This window comes from Herpailurus yagouaroundi, unplaced genomic scaffold (genome assembly GCF_014898765.1).
Source record: "Herpailurus yagouaroundi ecotype Mexico unplaced genomic scaffold, PumYag 190, whole genome shotgun sequence".
NCBI lineage: Eukaryota > Metazoa > Chordata > Mammalia > Carnivora > Felidae > Herpailurus > Herpailurus yagouaroundi.
The window spans coordinates 31,605,775-31,621,934 of NW_024412421.1; positions in this window are offsets into that span (position 1 = coordinate 31,605,775).

Here is a 16,160-nt window from a genome sequence, read left to right on the forward strand (position 1 = left end):
TCCTGCCACTTCCCGGTGCTGTGACCTTGGGCGACTCACTTCATTGTCTCAGCTGTGATGAAGAATGAGAGCAGCGCCTCCTGGGGCTGTGGTGGTGTTCAGAGCACATACTTTGGATGGTGCCTGGCGCACAGGGAGCCCTAGTGATGTTAGCTGCGCCTCGTGGTGCGTCTGGACTCCTCCAGAGATCTGATCCTACACCCTCACCGCTTCTGTGGCCCCTCCATGGAACAGGCCTTTGGAGCCGGCCCTGCTTCTTCCCCCAGGACTCCAACTTCTTTCCCCCTTTTGCAGGTCCCTGGGAATCTCTCCTCATTGAGGGAGTTTCTCTTTCCCTGTCCGTCTGAGGCTTATGCTCTTGAAAACAAAAGCCAGAAAGCAATGCCTCAGGCTAACCCTGCGAGAGCCTGAGCCAGGACCAGAGGGGAAACCAAGGACACTGACCAAGAGGTCAGCACGGGCACAGGCAGAGAGGACCCCTTTCTTCTTTCCTCTGACCTTGGTCATGCCATTCTCGATGGCTGGGTCTGGTCTAGGCCCCGTGTTTTGGGAAGGGTGAGGAGAGCTGGGAGGGTCACTGAGGACCGCCCACAGGCATGATTACAGGGACGGGGACGAGGCGCTCTGGACTGAGATGAAAGGAGCGGTGGTTTGGCACTTTCAACTCTAGGGGAGTCAGCCGGAGGGTTCCGGTCAGTGAGGGGTGGCTGTGGAGATGAGATTACCCCCCTTGCTGGGCCAGCAGCTAGGGCTCCCGGGCTGAGGCCGGCACAGTCCCACCTCTGGTTGAGGCCAAGCTGGTGTGCGGCTGTGTCCGGCCAGCCTGCCTGGTCTGCGTCCCCAGCCACCCCAACCCCCACCCTTGCTCCCGGGAAACTACTTCTGCTGACCGCGGATGATTCCTGGAGGAAGGTCAAGGCAGGACCTGGCAGGCTGAGGGCTTTGCTCCCGGGCGTTCACACCTGGAGGTTGGCCCAGCTGTGTCACCTCCACCTGTGACAAGAGGGGACAGAGAAACCTCCAGGATGCCCCCCCCACCTGGGACATTCTCTTGCTGTCCCATCACCTTTGCTTTCCTATTTTGTCTTCTCTGTTCCTTTCACCTCGTACCAGCTGGTACGTGACTTGGAAATTCACAAAGCAGTGCACTTCTCTTCACCATTTATCAATACCCAGAACCTGGCGAGGAGCCAGCACTCAGTTTCTCACAAGTGGGCTTTAGTGAAGGGCTTTTTTCCGTGGCCCTCTGGCAGAGCTCACAATGGGGACCCCTACGACATGCTCCCTAGCATTGTCAAAACCAGTCCTGTCTTCGCTATTTGCAGACATCCCCCAAGGGGCGCTGATATCTGTTCTGGGGCATTAAATAAAATATGCTGTGAAGGTTAAGAAGGATAACGTGTGGAAAATTCCTGGCACATTATAGTTATCAGGAAAAATAGTTACCATTTTTTATTTTTAAAAATAATTATTATATTAAAAGGGAGGACAATATGTATTGAACACCTGCTATGTCCCGGATACTGAAATGTTGGAATCCTGCCCCGGGAGTCAAGCGGACTTTCCCGGCCTACATCAGACGCAGTGACACCCACAAAGGTCACCCTCCCAGCAACAATACAAAGTGAGGGAAGTATAGGGAGGGGAAGGACCAGCCGTGTGTCCTTCGGCAAACTGCCTCACCTCTCTGAGCCTATTTCCTGACCTGTAAAGAGAGGCTGGAAATCCTCCCTTCCCCTTCTACTGGAGTCAGGGGTCAGAGGAGGTAAAGCCTGTGCCAGTCTTGGCAACCAGGAAAGTGCTGCCCAGCGGAGCAGACCGGCAGCTCTCAGTGGGAGACAAGCCCTTACCTACACCTTTAACTGAATTCCCCGCTCTCAGCTCCTGAAAGCCATCTCTGCAGGCTTGCGGAACACCCCTCAGGGACACTAGAACTGTGCTCTTCTCCAGGGCCCGTTAGGAAAAGAATGTCCTACAAGGCCACCCAAAGGTGGTCATTCCTCTGGTGACCCCCTTGTGGCCGTGCCCCACTCTCATCTGTCCCATGCCCTGACTGCAGGCCAGTTGATGTGGTGTGTTTCCAGGGAGACCGGGGAAGGCGACAGCATTTCTGGGAGGAAAGATGGTCTTGTCCAGGGGCACAGGGGGGTTTCCGAGGCTCGTGCTGAAGCTGAGTGGTAGAGCCGTGGTTATAAAGAGCAGGTTTGCCAAGGCGTGGAGCAGTCCGGGAGGCTGGGTGGATGGGCAGAGTTTCCCCTGGAGGCCAACTGGCTGACTTGCCATTGTCCCTGACGCCTTCCAGACAAGGCTTAATGGAATGGTAGGAATTTGCTGCTGGTCTGTATTGTTCTTGCCAGTGTTCACGGGGTACTTATTCTGTGCCACCGAGAAGGTTACCTCCTGTAATCCCCAAACAAATTTATAGGGCGGCTGCCACTATCATCCCCATTTTACAGGTGAAGAGGCTGTGGTACAGAGAGGTTCAGTATTTTGCTCAAGGTCACACAGTGAAGGAGCCAAGCCTGGAGTCCAGCCCAGGTCATCTGAAGCCAGAGCCCGTGCAGATGGCCATGCCATCCACCGTCACGGGCCAGGGAAGGACAAGCAGAGAGGTCCCAGGTCCCACGTGAGCCTTTCACTGAGATTGGTGCTGAATAGTGACAGACGTCACTAGAAGGGCGTCACTGGCTCTATTTTAGCGATGAAGAATGGAAACACAGAGGGGTTGAGTTGCCCAAGCACGGGGACTACACTTTGAACCAGATGTGTCTACACTGCAGAGCATTGCTGTTTCAGTGACCCCACCACCTTATCTTGTTTCTTTGGCACTTTGTTCCAAGTCTGATCTGTCTTGGGAACCTTGGGACCTGGAGCCCAGGCCTGGAACGGACATAGCAGACCTCTATGCACGTTTTCTGAAATAACGTAAGAGATCCCAGTTGTTTCACTTGCTGCTACTTTGGGCGAGGGAGAGGAAGTGTGGTCGGAGGTGTAGTGACCTCGCATCTTTTGTGAGTGGATGTTTGCTGAGCCTGAACCCTGCTGAGATGAAGAGTTTGGAAAAGAGAATCATGTTGGAGCAGGTGTATCTCCTTTACTTTGGGGGAGTTAAAGGAAAAGGAAAGCTCTAGGAAAGACCCAAATTGAAAATTTCTCCCTACCTCCCTTCCTTCCATCTATCCATCCACCCACCCATCCATCCACATATCCATCCACTCATCCATCCATCCATCCATCCACCCATCCATTCACCCCCCCACCCACCCACCCATCCATCCATCCACTCATCCATCCATTGATCTGTCCATCCATCCATGCATCCACCTGTGCATCCACTCATCCACCCATCCGTCTGTCCATCCATCTATCCATCCATCCATCCATCCACCTGTGCACCCACATGTCCATCCACTGATCTTTCCATCCATCTGTCCATCCATCCATCCATCCATCCACTCATCCATCCACCCATCCATCCATCCATCCATCCCTTTATAAATCTCTATTAGTAATATGTTGCTCCCTCACCCCCAAAACTTTGTGGTTTAAACAACAATAGTAATTTATTATCATGGTTTCTGAGGGTCAGGAATTTCGGGAATATTTGGCTAGTTAGTGCTAGCTATTGGTAGGAGGTCTCAGTCCCTTTCCACCTTAACCTCTCCAGAGAGCTGCTTGAGTGTCCTCACAGCATGGTGGCTGGCTTCCTCCCAAGACAGCAGCCCAAGGGACCAAAGTGGAAGCTGCGATGCCTTTTATTTCCTAGCCTCATACGTCAGACATTGTCCCTTCCCCAGAATTCTGCCAGTCATAGAGCCAGCTCTTGTTTAGTGTTGGATGAAGCAACACAAGGGCATAAATCCCAGGAGATGAGGCTCATTGGGGGCCATTTTGGAGGCAGGCCGCCATCATCCATCCATCCATCTGTCCATCAATCCTTTTTTTTTTTTTTATTAAAAAAAATTTTTTTTTCAACATTTATTTATTTTTGGGACAGAGAGAGACAGAGCATGAACGGGGGAGGGGAAGAGAGAGAGGGAGACACAGAATCGGAAACAGGCTCCAGGTTCTGAGCCATCAGCCCAGAGCCCGACGCGGGGCTCGAACTCACGGACCGCGAGATCGTGACCTGGCTGAAGTCGGATGCTTAACCGACTGCGCCACCCAGGCGCCCCTGTCCATCAATCCTTTTGTCATCTGTCCATCCATTCAATCAATAAACATTTGCTGGGCTCCAGCTTGTGCCAGGCCCTGGACACAACACACATACACCCCCAAACCCAACCCAAAACCAACAGAAAAGAGGAAGCCTCATACAAGAAAGCCATTGTTGGACATTTCCTCTCATTTTCTACATTTTTAAGCAACTTCACTGAGATACAATTCACATACCACACCATTCTCTCACTTAAAGTATACAATTCAATAGGTTTTGGTCATGGAGTCATGAAGCCATCACCACAATCACTTCTAGAATGTTTTTATCACCCGAAACCCCTGCTCCTTTAAGCGGTCACTCCCCATTTCCCCTTTTCTGCAACCACCTTCAATTACAAACTTACTCTGTCTCTATAGATTTGCTTATTCCGGACATTGCATGTAAATGGAATCGTAAGCCATGTGCTCTTTGTGACTGGCTTCTTTGACACAACATGATGTTTCCAAGGTTCATCCATGTTGTAGTGTGCCTCAGTGTCTCATTGTGTTCCTGAATACATTCCATTGTAGAAGCAGACCACGTTTTGTTTACTCACTCATAAGCTGGTGGACACCTGCCTTGGGTTTCCACCATTTGGCTGTTATGAGTAATGCCGATGTTAACACTCGTGTGTAAGTTTTTGTATGGATGTGTGTATTCAGCTCTCTTGAGTCTAACACCTGGGAGTGGAATGACTGAGTCATATCATAACCCTGTGTTTAACTTTTTGAGGAACTGCCATACTATTTTCCAAAGCAGGTGCCCCATTTTACATTCCCACCAACAGTATATGAGGGTTCTAATTTTCCCCTCATCTTGGTCAACACTTACTGTCTTTTTTTTTTTTTTTAAGTTTATTTATTTTGGGAGAGAGAGACAGACAGAAGACACGAGCAGGGGAATGACAGAGAGAATCCTCAGCAGGTTCCGCACTGTCAGCACAGAGCCCGACTTGGGGCTTGAACCCACCAACTGTGAGATCATGACCTGAGCAAAAATCAAGAGTTGGACACTTAACTGACTGAGTCACCCAGAAGCCCCTGCCTTTTTTTTTTTTTTTTTTTTTTTAAGTAAGCTCTATCCCCAATATGGGGCTCGAATTCACGACCCTGAGATCAAGAGTCGTATCCTCTAATGACAGAGCCAGCCAGGCATCCCTGTCACTATCTTTTTTTATTTTTGCCGCCCTGTGTGAAGTGGTGTCTCATGTGATTTCATTTTGCGTTTCCTAGATGGCTAGTGATGTTGAGCATCTTTTCATGTTTTATTGGCTGTTTGTATGTTTGGAAAAAATGTCTGCTTGGATTTTTTGCCCATTTTTAACTGGTTTATGTGTCTTTTTGAGTCATAAGACTCCTTTGTATGTTCTTAGATACAAAATAGAAGTCTCTTCTAAGATACATGATTTTCAAGTGTCTTCTCCCATTCTGTGGGCTCCAGTTCCTTTTCAGTGTGACTTTGTTATTATTATTACTATTGTTGTTTAAAAAAATTTCTTTTAACATTTATTTATTTTTAAGAGACAGAGACAGAGCACAAGTTGGGGAGTGGCAGAGAGAGAAGGAGACACAGAATCTGAAGCAGGCTCCAGGCTCCAAGCCATCAACACAGAGCCTGATGCGGGGCTCGAACCCATGAACCGTGAGATCATGACCCGAGTCGAAGTCGGACGCTTAACCGACTGAGCCCCCCAGGCGCCCCTAAGGGAAACATATTTTCATTTATTTATTTATTTTTATGTCACTGTTTTTTTAACATTTATTTATGATTGAGAGACAGAGCATGAGCAGGGGAGGGGCTGAGAGACAGAAAGACACAGAATCCGAAGCAGGCTCCAGGCTCTGAGCTGTCCGCACAGAGCCCGACACGGGGCTTGAACTCACAAACTGTGAGATCATGACCTCAGCCGAAGTCAGACACTCAACTGACTGAGCCACCCAGGCGCCCTCCCCCTTTTTTATTACTATTAAGATATTTTTAAAAATGCAGAAATGTATAAAGAGGGAGAAAAATAACTCCCCAGAGGCCACGATTCATATTTAATCATATTTCCTTTTGTTGTCCTTTTAATCAATTCAATTATGTATTTTCTGACAGGCAATTATTTGCACAAGTAGAGAACTGTAAACTTTGGCTTTGACTATTAGTGACTACTGACTTTTGTTTTTTAAGTAAGCTCTACACCAACGTGGGGCTTGAACTCACCACCCTAAGACCAAGAGTTGCATGCTCCACTGACCCAGCCAGCCAGGCACCCCCAGAATTTTAAAGGTTTAATATGAGTTTCCTGCCCTCAGCCTCAGCCACTCAGACTCTTTGCTAGGGATAGCCACTGGTATCGCTTTCTTGCTGATATTTCGGAGATAGCTTATACACACATATGTATACAAATCAATTTCCCGTTAAGTTGTAGGACATTAGCCATTCCACTCAGCACAGCCTCTTTACAGGCTTTCGAGTCAACACAATTTTCTTTACACAGTTAGGAATCACCCTGAAGATCCCTGTCCAGCAGTTGTAGGAGGTAGCACAGGAACCCATCGTGGTGTTAGCAAACACAAGGAATTTATTGAAGCATATTGGGTGGCTTGTATATTCTCCAGAAGGGCAGAGACCCAAGTCTGGCGTCTACACCGCCTGAAGCAAAGCAAAATCAGGTACTGGATGGCTCCAGTGGAGACAGCCCAGCTGATTCTTCTGGGTTCAGAGGCTGCAGCCTCTGGTCTTGCTGCTGCTGGACACTGGGTGCCCATGTCACTGCTTTTGCCAGGTATGCGCCCTCTGACACCTGCTTCTCCTGTCGCCAGCTTCTGAACACGAGCCTGGTGCTGGTGCACCTGACTGATGGGGCAGCTGGGAATATCTGCATCCTAGCTGCTAGGGAGTCGGGGAAAGCAAAGTTCTGACTTGCACCTTGGAATGGTGTGGCCTCATCAGTGGGGACGTCCCCAGACATAGGAGGGCGGGTTTCACTGGGCAGCCAAAAAGAACGGCATCAGACTTGAAGGTAAGTGTATTTTAATTATAAAACTATAATTCCTCTGATTGTAAAAGCATTGCATGAGTGAGAGGTGATATGTTGTAAGGGCCAGGTGTGGACAGTGCTGGGGTTGTCTGGCTGTGTCCATTCTTACCTCTGTCTCTTATCTGCCTTCTCACCTTAGGCGTGATTTGAACTTCTGCATGACCAGCCTCCTTGTCAGTAAAACGGGGATAATAATCAAACCTCCGTCAGGAGGTTGGGCTGAGGATGGAACAAGTCATCAGATGTTAAAGTTCAGGACCGTACCTGGCCCACTGTATTTGCTATATAGTTGTTTGCTCTTTCTGTTTTCCCGGTGTTTTCTTATGAGTGTTTTAGAGCACACAGAAAAGTTTAACAAATTGTACAGCAAGCATCTATCCCGCCCATGCCACCTAGGATTCCACCATGAGCATTCTGCTGTGTTTGTTTTATCACACATATCCGTCTGTGTTCCTTTCCAGTCGTTCACACATCTTAATTTTAATGTGTGTGAGAGTAATGGCAAATGTGTATATATGTCACTATTACCTTTTTTTGATGTTTATTTATTTTGAGAGAGAGAGAGGGAGCACGTGCACATGAGTGGGGGAGGGGCAGAGAGAGAGAATCCCAAGCAGGCTGTGCACTGTCAGCACAGAGCCCAAGGCGGGGCTTGAACTCACAAACCACAAGATCACCACCTGAGCCGAAATCAAGAGTCAGACCCTTAACCAACTGAGGGCACCACCCAGGCGCCCCTTGCTATTATCTTTTTAAAGCAAGTCTCAACTGTTAGCTTAAATAATATGTGTGTGTAGTTTGTCTTGTCCTTCCCCATAACACAATGGCCTGAGTCCTGTTTGGTGAGACAGAATTTGTTAGGTAGAGGGAATAGTGAGAGGGAGAGCAGGGGTTTCCTGATAGTGGGAACAGCCACACTGGAATACGCCCCCCACCCCGACAGGCTGATCATACAGTGTCCCTTCAAATGGACATTTAAAATACTCGTTCAGATATGACTCTCTTCCACTGTCCTGGACAATTCTGCTCTGCCCCAAACTTGCAAGCCCACTTGACAATTATATCAATTGTATCCATTATCTATTGCTGTGGAATGCATCATTCCAAAACCTACTGGCTTAAAACAGCATTGATGATCTATCATGGTTTCTATGCGTTAGGAATTACGGAGCGGGGGGCACTTGTGGCCTAGAGTCTCCTGTGCAGTTGCAGGCAGATGCTGACTTGGGTTGGGGTTGTCTGAAAAACTTCTTCACTCCTGTGTCTGCTGCCTGGGCTGGGACCAGAGCAGATGAGGCTCCCTGGGACTCTGTCCCTCCAGCATGGTGGCTTCAGGGTAGCTGGCCTTCTTAAGTCAGCCTGCGGCTCCTAAGGCATATGTCCCAAGCCATCACAAGCTGTCACGCGCCATCTCTTCTGCCGCGTTCTGTTGAGCAGTTACGCAAAGTTACAAAGATCGGCCAGTTCCGTGGAGGAACATCCATGTCACATGATAGAGCAGATGGAATGGAGACGTAGAGCAGATGTGTCTTTGGAGAATACAGTCTCTCACAGCTGGCTTTTGGATGGATTCCCCCTCCTCAGAAGGCCCTTGAGCCACCACCTGTTATTACCCAGGCACGTGGGGTCCTGGGGGGGGGTCTCATCATCACCCCTGGCAGTTACCTTTCCAGCCACAAGCTGAACTCTCCGATAATGCCATTTCTCTAAGAGGCCTGTGGCAAGCCCAATTTTCTCCATCTCATTTTTTGCCTGGTGTCCTGGGTTGAATAGTGTCCTCCCCCGATTCATGTCCACCAGGAGCCTCAAAATGTCACATTTGGATATAGGGTTTTTGCCGATGTCATCAAGGTAAGATACTCATATTGGGTTGTAGTGAGCCCTAAGTCCAGTGACTGATGTCCTTATAAAAAGAAGAGAGGACACAGACACACAGGGAGAACGCCGTGTGGCAAGAGAGACACAGATCGGAAGGATGCGTCTACTCCTCAAGGGACACCAAGGGCCGCTGGCAGCCACCAGGAGCTAGGAGAGAGGCATGGAGAGGTTCTCTCAGAGCCTCCAGGGGGACCCAACCTCCCTGACACTTTGGTTTGTGACTTCTGGCCTCCTGAAAGCTACAGAATCAATTTCTGTGGTTTTAAGCAGTTACCTTATCAGTGATACTTTGGTCTCTTTCAAGTCCATAGTCTGCTGGCTGGTTCACAGCTTAATTCAGACCTGATGCAAAGGTTCAGTCTGTGACAGAAGGTCCCCTGTGGACACCTCTGCTGGGCGGCTGAGGGAGGTGGTGTGCCAGGAGGTGCTGGACAGGGCCCAGCTGACCTGCGAGGATTCAGCAACAGATGAGTCACCAGACGCTGAAGTGTGTTTCTTGCTCGGGGCTTTTTAGAATTTTTTTTCAAGTTTGAAAATCCAGAATGGCCTTTCCAGGTGCGTCCTGAGTTCCGTGTCTCCAGAGCTGGTGTGATTCTGTCCACATGGGCACTGTTTATAGTGGCAGCAGCTGTGACCTTTAGAACCAAGAGGAAAATTTCCCTCATGGATTCAGGCTGTCCTGTCCACACTTGGGACCATAAACTCTCATTCCCCCAAAATACGGAGAATGTGGGGCAGGGGCGTGAAACACAGCCACTCATGGAGGAAGGCTCTGTGCATCTTTTGCTAGAAGGGAGACCCCTGGGAGGGGGAAGTTGCTCCCCCCTTCATGGCTTTCAGGGATGCACCCACTGTGTGCCCCTCAAAAGCAAGCAGCACCCCTCTTGGGGACTTGGCATGTGCCTGAGAAGTTCCTTCTCTAGATGCTCACTTAGCCGGCCTCTCCTCCTCCTCAGGTCCTGCTCAGATGACCTCTTCTCCAGGAGGACTTTGTGACTGCCATATCTAAATTCCCTTTCACTTCCCTCGTTATACCCATCTGCTTTGTCACAGCCCTTGCACTTTGTCCCCGCCATCTGGAATGACCTTGGTAATCTGTTTCCTGGTTTACAGTCTGTCTTCCCCATTAGAAAGTAAGAGCCACAGGAATTCTTTGGTCCACCCCCAGCTCCTGTAACAGTGCCTGGTGCAAAAATGTCTGTGCCTAGAATGCACAACCACGCAGAGAGAACGTCTTGACCAGTCTTCCTGCCTTCAGCCTGGCTCCCTCCTCCCACCCTCCCCTGCTCACAAGGTGGATTTTCCAAGCCAGAAATCATCCAGGTCACTCTTCTGCTCTAAGACCTTTAGTAGCTCCCCATTGCCCCCAGGTAAAGTCCAAATGCGTTAGCAAGACTCAGCCTGTCTCAAGCCCTGCCTTCCTTCCGGGCACGTACACCCTTCACTCAGGCAGAACTGAGTCCCTGACCAGAGTGTATCGCCCATGCTTGTCTGCAGAGACCCGCCCTCCCTCCCCCTGTCCCCACTCAGCTGACTGCTCTCGCCTGTCACTGGCCTCAGAGGGAAACTCACTACTTTCAGGAAGCCTTGCTGACCCTGTTTTCCCAAACCTGCATTTAATTATTCCTTCTCCCTCAAACCCCACCTAGCCCTTATCTGTATTGTATCCTTTTTTTTTTTTAAGTAAAATATGATTTACACCCAGTAAAATTCACTCTTTTTGGTATATAGTATATGAGTTTTGGCAAATACATATAGTTGTGTCATCTCATGACAGTCAAACTAGAAAACAATTTCATCACCTCTCCCCATTGCTTTGTACTTTTTGTAGTCAGCTCCTAGCCCCTGGCTATCAGGGATCTATTTTTTTTTTTTTCCAAACATTTATTTATTTATTTAAAAAAATTTTTTTTTCAACGTTTATTTATTTTTGGGACAGAGAGAGACAGAGCATGAACGGGCGAGGGGCAGAGAGAGAGGGAGACACAGAATCGGAAACAGGCTCCAGGCTCTGAGCCATCAGCCCAGAGCCCGACGCGGGGCTCGAACTCATGGACTGTGAGATCGTGACCTGGTTGAAGTCGGACGCTTAACTGACTGCGCCACCCAGGCGCCCCTCAAACATTTATTTTTTGACAGAGAGGGAGCAGGTGACAGGAAGAGAGAGAGAGGGACAGAGGATCTGATGCAGGCTCAGCGCTGACAGCAGTGAGCCCATATGGGAGTTGAACTCACAAAACTCACGAACCATGAGGTCATGACCTGAGCTGCAAGATCATGACCTGAGCCGAAGTCTGACACTCAGCAGACTGAGCCACTCAGGCGCCTGGGTGATCAATTTTCTCTGTGGTTTTGCCTCTTCCAGAACGTCGGATCAGTGGAATCTTACTGTTGTGGCTTTCTGATTCTGGGCTTTCACTTAGCCTTGTGCATTCGAGGTTCCTCCTTGGTGTTGCCAGTTTGTTCCCTCTGGCAATGAGTGCCCTTTCAGCGTCTGGATACTTTGTTTATTCTTTCACTTGTGAAAGGCATTTATCTGGGTTGTTTCTTACTTTCAGTGATTATGAGCACTGCTGCTGTAAACCTTGGCATCCAGGTTTTCACACGGACATTTGTTTTCATCACCCTTGGGTGAATACTTAGATGTGGGTTTCCGGGGTCATACGGTGAACATATGTGCACCTTTTTAAGAAACTGCCCAGTTGTTTTCCGCGGAGGCTGACCGGTTTGGCTTCCCACCAGCCACTCCACATGCTCTCCAGCGCAGGGTATTGTCGATTGTTTTTAGTGTAGCCATTTTAACAGTTTTGTAACCTTTTTTTTTTCTTTTTGCCTACCTGGCTGTGACCTCCTGATAGAGAATGAATCTTTCCTTGTCCTCAGAGCCTAGGATAGTGCCTGACACATAGTAGGTACTTCGTAAATGCTTGTGAGCTGAATGGGTGATCTACTGAATTGGTGTCTAAGGAGAATTTGTCTCAGATTCCATGGATGGAAGGCTAATCAATGTTCCCTCTCCCGAGGGAATTCATTATGAGGTGGTCTTTCTGGAATCTGCCAGCAAAACCTCATCTTTATGGGTCACACCTCTCTATATCTGCCCAAAATGCCCAGACTGATTTACATCTCTGAAAAGGCTCATCATGTTGTCTCTTTCACTGTTGTTTCAGTGGGAGCTATTGGTACCCACACTAGAGAGTACAAAAGAATCATGGGGTGGGGGTGGGGGTGTTTAGAATGCAATCCCTAGGCTCCACCCCAGGGTTCTGATTCATGAGGCGCAGCATGTCTGGGTGCATCTCAGACCTCCCTGAGAACTCCCCAGGGGAGACACAAGTCCTCTGTAGGCGTGGAAATAACTCCAGTGGAAATAAGCCCAGTGCCTTCAGAGGCCAACTCTGGTCATTTAATGCCTCTAAACCTCAGTTTCCTCATCTGTAAAATAAACACGGAAATAATCGAGCTTCCCAGCTTTGTTGTGACGACTAAATACATTTACTGAATGTAAGGTCCTGGCACAAGGTAGGCATTAAATAAATTTTTACTGATTTTGGTAAACCGCAAAGATTTTAAATGTTTTTTTTTTCCACTCCTCAGCTAACTACCTCGTATTTTAATGTTTTTATTGATGCATAACATAATGTGGAAAAGTGCACTTAATATAAGTGTACAGTTCAATTAGTTTTCACACATGGAACACGTTGGTGTGACCAGTGTCACATAGACAGAATGTGGCACACCCCTGGGACCCCCCTCAGCTTACCTCTCATCATCATCTTTTTTTTTTTTTTTTTTACTTTTTAAAATGTTTATTTATTTTTGAGAGGGAGAGAGTGCAAGCAGGGGAGGGGCAGAGAGAAAGAGGGAGATACAGAATCCCAAGCAGGCTTGGGGCTCCGAGCTGTCAGCACAGAGCCCGACGTGGGGCTCGAACTCACAAACCACGAGATCATGACCTGAGTCGAAGTCAGATGCTCAACTGACTGAGCCACCTAGGTGCCTACATCACCATCTTCTAAAGTGACCATTCTGCTGAATGACAGCCTTAATTTTCAAACAGTTTATACACACACACACACACACACACAAAGTTAGCTAACATAGTTTTTGTTTTCCAGTATAACTAAACTGTGTTCAGTAAAGAATATTTGGAAAACATTGAAACCACAAGTCAGAGATGACCTGTTAACATATTGAGCAGCCTTTTTAAAATATTTATTTTGGGGGGTGCCTGGGTGTCTCAGTCACTTAAGCTTCTGACTTTTTTTTTAATTTTTAAAAATGTTTATTTATTTTTGAGAGAGTCAGAGACAGAATATGAGTGGGTTAGGGGCAGAGAGAGAGGGAGACACAGAATCCAAAGCAGGCTCCAGGCTCTGTGCTGTTAGCACAGAGCCCGATGCAGGGCTAGAACTCATGAGCTGTGAGATCATGACCTGAGCCGAAGCCAGACGCCCAACTGACTGAGCCACCCAGGTGCCCCAAGCATCTGACTCTTGATTTCGGCTCAGGTCATGATCTCACAGTCTCAAGAGATGACAGCACAGAGCCTGCTTGGGATTCTCTCTCTCTCTCTCTCTCTCTCTCTCTCTCTCTCTCTCCCCCCTCCCTGCCCCTCCTCCACTCCCAAAAGCACTCTCTCTCAAAATAAATAAACTTTATGAAGTTTAAAAAATAAAATCTTTATTTTTTTATTGAGATATACATAGAGTTGCACAAGTTGTAAGTGTAAGGTTCATTTTCATCAAGTGAGCAGCCCTTGTAACTACAGGATCAAAACTGAGAATGTCACAGCCGCCAAGACCCTTCCTTCTGCCCCCTCCCCAAAAGAAACACTATTCTGACTTTAAGGGCATTGATCAGCTTTGCCTAACCAGCTTGGAGTATAACAAAGCTGCTCTCTGTCTCTCTGTGGTGCTCTTGGAAAGCTCTTTTGCATCCTTCGAGACCCGGTTCTGAGGTCATCTCCTCCAAGAAGTCTTCCCAGCCCCTCAGTTTATCCCTCTAACCCAGCTCTCGTCATTCTTTAGTAGCAAATGCCTCTTCCTGCTGTCTCTCCCTGGAGAGAGTAGTAAATGTCTCCCCTGCCTTACATAACACAGGGTATAGTGGGTTGAATCGTGACCCTCCCCCCAAAAGATCTAAGTCCTAACCCCTTGTACCTGTGAAGCTGGCAATAGGGTCTTTGAGGACGTAATGAAGGATCTCAATTTAGAGCCCACTCTATATCCAGTAATAGTGTCCTCACCAGAGAAAGGAGAGAGAGATTTGAGACACAGATACAGGGAAGACCATCACTGAAGGCGAAGCAGAGGTGGGAGGGGTGGAGTCCCAGCCCCAGGAATGCGGGGGGGGGGGGGGCATGGCGGGCAGCCGCTGGCAGCAAAGACAGAGGCCTGGGTGTGTTCTCCCCCAGAGCCTCCAGAGGGAAGCACCCCTGCCGATACTGGGACTCCAGACTTTGGGCCTCCAGAACTGCAGGAGAATACATTTCCGTTGCTTGAAGCCATCCAGTCTATGGGACTTTGTAGCACCGCCCCTGGACTGAGCAAGAACCAGGTTGGGGGCTTGCTGGCCTGTAGTGGGGACAAAAGGGAAGCCCCATCCTCAGATTGAGCTTTCTCTGACGCTCACCGCCACCACCACCAGATCCCCTGTTTTGCTACACACCCTCAAGGCAGCCTCACGTGATTTGAGGGAAGCTGACCCTGTCCCCTGCATCCAGCCAGATGTGGAATCCCATTCCTTGGAGAATGACTGAGGCAGAATGGGCTGTGACCCACTTCTAATCAATGACACGGAAGAGAAGGCATGCTGGGGGCTTTGGGGGGAAATGTTCTTCTTTCTGGCTTTTCCCCTTTCGGGTCTGGCTGCCGGGAGAGGCAGATATGGAAAGGATCTTGGTCCTGCTGATGTACTTGAACTTCTGACTGCTCCCTGACGGCCCCCCCCCCCCCCCCCCCCCCGGCGTCCAGCGGCATGAGATTCCAGATGGCCTTTTTGTGGTACCTGGGCACATCCTAACTTACACCCCAGCCATGAGAGGGAGGATCGGGAAACTGAGACTCAGAGAGACTAAGTCACTGCACTGGGGACACAAGGTAGGAACGTGGCAGAGGCAGGATTCACACCGCGGCCTGTCTGTCTCCATGTCCTGCGTTCTCAGCAGCTGCTCCACAGTTGCTCTTGGATTTAAGCTGTCCCTCTTGATTTCACACGAGGCCTAGGGCCTGGGAGAGGCCCACCTGCAGCCAGTTCTCGGCACAGCAGAGACAGCGTGTTGTGTGTCCGTAACAAAGCGATGACTGCATGACGGCCCTGTCGGCTCCGGGGTCCCACTTAACCAGGAGTGTTGCCCAGGACTTGGACACACATTAGCTGACTCACTCCTGCACAGCAACCCTAACACTGATGAAGAAACTGAGCCTCACAGGGGATGGCAGTTCCGTGCAGAGCCGCACAGACAGTGAGGGGCAGAACAGGGTTTCGAACTCTCTCAGTCTCACTCTGGAGGCCCCACCTATAATATACTCTCACCGGGTGGGACTTCGTTGATTATTGCTGTCTCCCTGGAGCCCAGCAGCTCCTGGCTCCGCGAAGGCACCCAGCAAGTGTTTGGTGAATGAATAAATGAGCCCCAGCAGGAACTTGAGGCTTGAGAAGCTGAAAGAAAAGCCATGGGACCAGAAACTTTTCCAAGCAGGCCTCAGTTTAGACAGCAGACTCCTCCAGCTCAATAGCAAAGAAACAGATAACCTGATTTAAAAGTGGCCAAAGGACTTGAACGGACATTTCTCCAAAGAAGACACATTTCTCCAAAGCCAACAAGGCAAGGGAGCCCTTGGGTGGCTCAGTCGGTTAAGCATCCAACTCTTGGTTTCGGCTCAGGTCATGATCTCAAGGTTGGGGGGGATTGAGCCCGACTTCAGGCTCTGGCTGACAGCATGAAGCCTGCTTGGGATGCTCTTTCTCTGTCTCTCTCTGCCCCTCCCCCACTTGCTCTCCCTCAAAATAAATAAATAAACATTTAAAAAATTGGAAACAAAAAAAAAAGCCAAC